The sequence below is a fragment of the Cupressus sempervirens genome, chromosome 5 (genome assembly GCF_028749045.1).
Source record: "Cupressus sempervirens isolate cs-2001-9-10 chromosome 5, ASM2874904v1, whole genome shotgun sequence".
NCBI classification, from domain to species: Eukaryota; Viridiplantae; Streptophyta; class Pinopsida; order Cupressales; family Cupressaceae; genus Cupressus; species Cupressus sempervirens.
In genome coordinates this window covers 876,677,959-876,686,942 of record NC_143122.1, presented here as the reverse complement: position 1 = coordinate 876,686,942, position 8,984 = coordinate 876,677,959, and positions in this window count along the sequence as shown.

The window sequence follows — 8,984 nt, the reverse complement described above, 5'->3', positions numbered from 1 at the left end:
GTAATGTAGAGAAGCGCTTGTTTAACATGTGGCTAGATTTTTGAAAGCAATAAAGTAGTTTTTTTTTTTGAATTAGGGTCATGCAATCTACTAAAATCAAAAAATAATATTCAAATTTGATAGAAACATGGAAAAAGGGCTAATGAAAGTTAATGTGGATAGAGCTCATTCGTGTGATTTCAATGCATGAATAAAACTCATGATTTCACCATTATTGAACCACCAAAGTGCACAAAGTTATTAAAGCACAAAGAACTTCTAGAGCTAGGGCACATAAATTCTACTAGGTGATTTAGTGAATTGTAGTGAAAATTACACAAAAGAGAAGGGCAAATTTAGCGAGCAAGTACTCTACAACTTCTGAAAATCAAGAATTTGATGTTATGAAAGTTTAAAATCTTCAAAAATGCCTCCACAAAAGGAATTCTTTTGAAAAATTGATTACCTTAAGAAGGTTTTCCATAATGATTTTCTTAGACAACTCCCATTGTCTGTAAATGAAATAACTAAGGGGAGAGAGCTTATTCCAAAGCACACTATGTTAGTTGTAGCTGAGGGTTCCTATGATAGAGAAAATTGGGTCAGAGATGTGAAGGTTTCTATGGGAGGTCTAGAATTATTTAAAAAGCGGTTTGTCGAGAGAAACCTTGACACCCGTTTGAGAAATGTTTGGGAATTTGACATTAGGAAACTAGTAGTACCTGGGGTTCTCTTTGATAGTGATCTACATGTTGATTTGGCCAAGAAGTATGATCATATTACTGGGTTTGTGAAGAATTATGCTGGAGATAATCTTTTTAAGGTTTCTCTTGCATTGATTAGTGAATTTTTCAATCTTAATCCTCACCGTGTTGTGCATTAGACAATTGACATGGATGACCTTCAAGCAAGGTATGATGCACACAGAACATACTTGAGGATAGTGCCTTTGCAAAAGAATTTTTCTTGGATTGGTACATTTCCTTTGGTTATATCCTATACACTGGAACCATTAATGTGGAAACATTTCAATCCTAGGGATCAGGCATTATATTTCACCTTGTGTAGAATTTTTAGGATGGACAAGGAGGAACATATTAAAGGCTCCATTGTTCTTATCATGGCTTAGACATTGCAATTCAGAATGAGTAGTATTTTGGATTTTGCCACATTTCTTTCACAAGAAATTCAGAATGGTTTGGTGGGAATATCACAAGGAAAGGTAAACAGACCCTTTTGTTGGTATTCATTGCTCATGCATATATGTTTGTTTAAGGGAGTCACCTTTATCTCAAGGTTATGGAGTTGGAAGTAACAAGGTATGGAGAAAATAATCTAGTCTAGTTGTGGAGTGTGGACATGACTTTAGACGCTAGAGATGCTAGTTTTGTAAGATTTGACATATATTTTGCATCGAGGCTTAAACTACTTTTGATAGGAGATAGCCCTAGGATTCAACAATCACTGCTAGAATTGGTTAGACCCAAGGACCATGCAAAGGGGCTTTTGGTTAGTCATAACTAGGGGGATATAATCCCATACAATGTTTCTATAGTGATTAGAGTGTATGGCTTTCTGGGGAAGCCTCATGTGCTACCTTTCCATGTGCCTTTGAAGATAGGGATAGTAGAATTATTATGGTAGATCAGGACCATAGAGGAAAGAGAAATGACTAAAAAATTTACCTTTTTCCCAGTAGTCACTATGGCCCATGATTTTTTTTTTGTCAAAAAGGGATGGAGGCATCTCAGTTTAATTTTGGATAGATACAACATGGCAGAGTCCAATGTGAGATACATTGATCCAAAATGATTTTATGATGTTTTGAGAGAAAGAATAAAAGCTTCTCATACGGTACAATAGGTATATTTTCCTAAAGATATTATTAGAAATAATTTGTCTTTACAAGAGAAAGAATTAAGGAAAGAAAAATGGGTAGTATTTAGTAAGACTTTGGAATTTATTAATGCTTTTGACCCCAACTATGATCCTCTGAAAGATAAGAAATATTAGGGAGCCAAAATGCATGTGTTGATGAACAATTTTGCTACCATAATGAAAACAATGAATGAGAAAAAGGCTACATATGCCAAAACCTATCCAGACAGAGTTGTAGAGGTACAGAGAAGAATAAATAGTAGAAACATAGTAGCTCCTAGTCAATATACTTTGCAAAAGAGGGCAGGATACATGATGGTGAAACATACACAACAAGTTTCCCCTCATGGAAGGCCAAGGCCACAGAGCCCATCTACAGCTAGTGCCCCAAAGGGGAAAAAGTTGGAACAAGGATTCTCTTCTCATGTAGAAGAGTACTCTCCAAGTCAAACCCCAATCCAAATTGATGATGAAGCATCCTTAAGGGAACAACTTAAATAGATTGGTGGAGAAGGGGATGTCATTATTACCACTGCAGATCTAGAAAGTGGAGTACCTCAAGAGCCACCAATACCCTCCTTGGACCTTAAAATTATTTATTGTCAAGGTAAGGAGATAGATTGAATAATTGCCCAAGCTTTTGAGAAATTTATTAGTGATGAATTTTTATATTAAATCTAGGGCTTTTGCACAATTTTTATGGAGGAAGAATATAGGAAATTTTATGAAAACATGTGACAAAATAAAAGTAGAGCAACCTGGCAAGCTGAACTCTATTATTCAGAAAGAGGTAAAAACCAAATTTTTGAATTACTTTGCCTAGTTCACACTTGAGGCTAGGAGACAATTGGTCAAGGAGTCATGAGTCTTAATTTTGCCAGAGTGGGACATAACTAATGTTATGATTTTTTATTCAATTAGAAAAGAAAAAGATGTACAATATAAAATAGAGGAAGAAATATTGTAGGCCCACATGGGAGTTAAATTTAGTGATGACCACCAACCCCTATTGATTTGGTCAATTGAGAAGAGAGACAAAACCAAAATGCAGGAAATCTCTAGTGCAAAGCACACTGGTGCACTTACAATATTTAGGGCTGGTGAGTTTGGTAGCAAACAATTTTTTGGAATGGTATCAGAAATAATGAAATTTGGCAATTTGGTTTCTAGATAGGAAGAAGATAAGTTTTTGGAACTTAATGTTAGATTTGAAGAGGTTTTGAAGGCATATGAGGAAAAGGGTAAGCAAATACAATCATTGGAAAACCAAGTATCTCAAATGGAAAAGCAACTTGGAAAAAGAAAGATGGGAGAACCTAGCGAGCCCATAATTGTATACCCCTAACCACCTATTGAACCATTTAAGTCAACCCCTATTATTGACATACCAAACACCCCAAAGAGGCCTCAATTCTACACTACAAAGGAATTTGAAGAAGAAAAGAATAAATTATATGCACTGCATGTAGAGTTGAACAATCAATATGAAGAAAAAATAAGGTAGGGTATAATGTATTTGATGGATAGAATAGAATGGCCAACATTTTTTGACAAGTTGGCAAGGATTGCAGCAATCAAGGATGAATTAAAAGGAAATGAAATTAGAATAAAATCCACTATATAGAAGTGGACTTTAAAAAAAAACAATATTACTATCATGTATGTATCTATCATCCAATTGTCATGTCATTAGATAGAGAAGATTCTTGATTTGTTAGATAAGTTAAAGAATTTTGATGACAAATAGGATTCATTTCAAATAAGAGTGACAATTTGTTTCTCCAAATACATAGCTGAAAAGTTTGATTTATTTCCTAGTGCTCTAAAAACTATTGATAAAGTAAAGGAAAAGGAAGAGTGGGAAAAGGAGTTGGATGAAATATTTTGTCAAATAATGAATAATGTAATAAATGAAATGAGGAATTTATTATGGGTAATGACCAATGAGGAGTTGGTTAAAGTACTATTATTCTATAGTGGCAGCAGAAAAGACCTTGTTGAAATAGAAGGAATTGAAAATTCTTTAATAGCTATGCAAAGGGAGATCTTAAATTTTGATTTTCTTGATGACACTATTTACAATGAATGGAAGGAACAATTTTTGTCTAAAAAATAGATGGCAAAAGGTGATGAGGCAAAAGAAGATGAAAATGTAACTGTTACCTTAACAATTGATGATGAAGACAAGGAGAATCCCCAAGTTAAAGTAAGCTTGCATGTAACTAAAGAGGACACATTGCTTCCAAGCCTGATAGCCACTTATTCTAAAGATTCAAAATAATAAGAGAATAAAGTCATAGAGTTTTAGTGTTCCTAGAGATGTAACAGAAAAGGGCCCACCACAAGAATTTAATGATGTATAAGTTTTTCTGTTACACACAATTTTGTTTTTTTGTGGTAGAAAAATGTAAATATCTTTTTTAAAAGGACACCTGTTAGTTCTCTACACTTGAAATTTGTTGCATCTCACATTATACAAGTGAGCTTCTAGGGCTAGAGAAGGTCCCAATTTCTAATGCATTTTTAGTTTTATACTTAGGATGGTTTTGGTGCATTTATGATTAAAAAAAACTTCATGATGTTGTTGAATCTAAGCCTAGGTTTTGACTATTTTGTGTCAACACACTTAAGATGTTTACTAAGTTCATGTCGAGCTAGTAACACATGCCAAGTAAAATATGTATAGATTCCAAGTAAATAGTTGATGCCAAGTAAGTTCAAGTGCCGAGCTAGACATAACTACATTAGGTGCCAAGTGAACTTTAGGTGCTGAGAAATCTTCAAGTACTGAGTGAAGATCAAGTGCCAAGCAAAGTATTGGTGTCAAGTCACTGTAGAAGCCAACTGGAACAAAATTGCTATAGGAGCTGAGTGAGCCAGTTTTTCTATATTAACTGAGCATCGAAGGTAAAAAGTGCTGAGTAATACAGATTGGACATAGTTGTTTATAATTGAATAAACACCTATGTAAACCATTTTTTGATCCAACATAGAAGAATCTCAAAGGATATTAAGGATAAGAATGAATCTTTTCCATCACCTATGCAATTAGCACACAACCAATAAGAAAAATGGAGAAGGCATGCAACCAATAAGAAAAGTGCATGAATTGAGTGGGAAATGAAGAATGAATATGGATAGTAGATTTATACCTAACCCTAAGTCTTCAAAATCTTTAAAAGGAGAATGAAACCCCATTGTATGTATGAATGAAGTGTATGGGTGAACTATAGAAAAATTCAAAGGGAAGTGTAAAAGACTTAGAAGAATAAAGAAACATTGCAACATTCTATTGATCAATAATAGAGTATTAGAATATCAAAGAGTGACATATCAGATCAAGCAAGGATCGGGTCAATCAGAGCAGAGCAAGGATCTGGAATCAGCAATTGGAGATTGCAAAGTTATCAGGTTAAAATTTTTCTAATACTCTCTAGCAATTGTTTTAGATAATGAAATCCTATGGACTTAGGTTGGCCTAGCAGCCATTTGTAAATATTTTAATAGGGTGGCATTCTAAGTAAATGTACAAAAGTCCTTTAACAAGGCCTACTTTTAGCAAGGTAGTGAAATCCTTTAACCAGACCACTTTTGACATAGTCTAAAAGTCTTCGATAGGATAAGCCTTTCATAGGGCAGACCATTGGAAGTGGTCAAACATTGTAACCTTGAACAGTTACACATTGTTACAATGGTATTTTGTGAGTGTCATCCCCACCCCAACTTTACCTTCTCATTTTGGAGGGTTTTTGGGTCACCAAATTTCTGTGTTGTCTATATGCATGCATGTCTTTACTCTCAAGTTCATTAGATAGATTGGATGTATGTAAATGGTTTTAGTTAAAAGAATTTAAAAAGGGTTAAAGTTAGTTACTCCTGATTCACCCCCACACCCCACCCCTGCCACCTCTCAGAAGTAAATCTTCCCACTTGTCAATTCCAAGAATTGGTATTAGAGCTAAGTTCTCACAAGAAGGAGCCTTATAGCTTGGAGAAAAGATCTAGAAATTGAAGTCTACAAACTTGGGAAGATCATAGAGAATCAAGAAATTGACATACAACTTGATTTACATGCTTTGGAAGAAGCTAGAGGAGAACTAAGAAAATCCTTAAAAAAAAGAAAAGAGATTACCATAGCTGAGAATGACACACAATACAAGGAGATTGACATCTCAAATCTATTTTCAAATGGAGATTCCAAAGAGTTTGATATAGTAATAGTAGATCTGATGGAGAAGAATAGAGCTTAGGCAAAAGAAATTAGAATACTCAAGGTTGAACAAGAATCACAAGCCATAATGCCTTGTAAGGTAACTAAATAGAAGAAAAGAGCCATTGGAGACAAGGCTATGCTATAAGATGACAAGAGAAATCTTACCAATAGACTAGAGGAAAAGACAATTGAGTTTGAAAGAATTTCTAACATGTAGCTAGATACTTTAAGCTAGATGATGAATGCACATCATGAGCTAAATATGAAGGACATTCAGATCTCTCCATTGAAGATGCAGAATGAAGAATTGCAAAATGACCTAAAAAGAGAATAGGAGATTGTAGAGATCTTCAACAAACCCAATGAGGCAATCAAGTATTTTGAGCAGCTACTAAAATCACCAAGGGCTAGTAATGATACTTCAAGACTAGGTTACATCAGCACTGAACAAGGAGAGTCATCCAAGATTGCAGAAGAAAGGAGTAACAAAGGTAAGAACACTAAACCTACTTGTCATTTCTATGGTAAAAAGGGACATACTTCTAATGTATGTAGGAGCAAGAATGCCCATCAACATGATAAGCCTAAGAATGAAATCTATTGTCACAAGTGCAAGAAGTAAGGACATCAAGCGCATGAATGCAAGACTAGGACTATCAATACACCAAAATTTGAAGGTCACTGCTACAATTGCAAGAAGCATGGACATAGAGCATTTGAGTGCAGATCAAAGCCTACATGGACATCAAATCAAGAAACAAGAGAATGTAATCGTGGTCATCACCACAATTGGGACTACAACACTAGGTATAATTGTCATTACTGTTAGGAATATGGACAATTTTCAGAGGGAACTACAATAGATGGTTAAGTCAAACCATATGTTTTAGTTGCTTGAAGATTGGTCATATCAGCAAGAATTGCCCAACAAAATTAAAGGCACCCAAGTCAAAAGTCAACAAAGGAAAAAAGAAGGTAGATGTTGAACACATCAAGGGAGAAATAAATAAAACATGGAAGAAGAAAGATGAATGTACCTCATCAAAAGAAGGGATCACTTCACGTAATAGGTCTAGTGATCACACTTCATCAAACTAAAAAAATGGAAGGCATGAGGGACTAATTTACAAAGTTTTATTTTGCATCAATCCTAGAAAAGATAGCACTAAAAAGAAGAGATCAACATGATTAGAGATGCAAAGTTGAAATTCAAAGTTTTAACCAATATTGCCAAGTCATCCTTGGATGCCAAGTAAATATTAGTATATGTCGAGCTGCTAGTAGGAGCCAAGTGATTGGTCACAACCAAGTTAGCAATGGAAACCGAGTAAAGAGGAAATCTAGTTGGAGCCAAGTGATGGAAAGTCAATGGGAGATGAGTTATGTTGAAATCCTTTAGGAGCCAAGTGTACAATTGTATATGTACTAAGCATTTAATGCTATGTTTTGAAGAGTATAAGGTCAATTTTATGATAATTTCTCATCATTCAAATCTAGAACAAGAATGAGAAGAGCACATAAGTGATTGACGAATAGAAATTGAAGCTTTTGTAGGGATTTCAATAAAGATCAAGCACCATTTTCATCGATCTAAGGTATTCCTCAAGTGTTGGGTTGCACAGTTATAAAGTTTAATATCTTTTGAAACCCTAGATTTGAAATATGGCTTCCAATTCTAAAAATCCTAAGGAAAAGGAAGGTTTTGAGGTTCAATTAGTTAGCAATGAGGTTAAACAACTAGATTTTAGGCCAGTTCCAGAAGTTGCATATAAGAATGACCCTATTGGTGCACTATCCATGATTCCCCCCAAAGTTGTAATGTTTCCAGATGTTAGGAAATGTTACAATTGTAAGGTAGGAGGAATTGGAGACATGGAGATTCATCAAACATATGATAAACTATGTGAAAATGGAGTGCTAAAGGAAGAATGTCAAATAGTTGAAAGAAAGGGCTTAACTCGTGCCCTAGTTTTCCCTACAGTTTTCAAAATTGAATGGATAAGAATTGTCCTAAGTAGGATATAGAATGGTTGTTTATGGTTAGAAGGAGGACTTATCAAGATAACAAAGAGAATCATGCATAGGGTTACAAGTTTTCCAACCCTAGATTGGTACAAGACCCTGCGAAGTGATTCTAAAGAAGCTATTGAAAAGAACACTGAGGAAAAATAGAACAAAAGGGGCATGATTATTGATACAATAATAGATCCCCTTTTTGAATTTTTAGTAAGAATCATATCTCACAAGTTCTATCAATCAAGTAGATTGAATAGTGTTATGTGCATTGTTGTGGATGTGGCCTACAAAATTGTCAAGAAGGATCATACATATGATCTAGTAGAATTGCTATTATAGCAAATCATGGAGAATCTGGGAGAGATAAGAAGATCAAAAGGTGCTCAATGTATGTTTGGATCAGTTTTGATCTATATATTTTTCTATGTTTTGGAATAATTTCCCTCTTTTGGCAAAGTAAATTGGAAAACAGATAAGTCAGCTATTACTCAAATCAATGAGTACATTGAGCAAATGGGAGACAACTTTGAGGATTTCAAGAAATCCATGAAGAAAAGACTTAGGATACCAATTTTCCTAGTGGAACAACACATCAATGATATTTGTTTCTTAGTTGATATTGATTATACTTATATCCAAGTAGGAATTCTAAGGACTAGATGGCTAAGACCATTAGGATATGAGCTAAACATTGATGAAGCATCAGCAGCAATCACAAAATTTCTTGCAAAAGAAATTGATAAGGATGTACCACACTTTGGAACATATGATGTGGTGCGATTCAAAGTGGATATGGAATTGAATACTACCTCCACTTTAAAGAAGAAAGACAAGCTTATAAAGAAGTTGAAAAAAAAGTTTGGAGATGGCACTCTAGAGGAAGCAGAAGAAGGTGCTA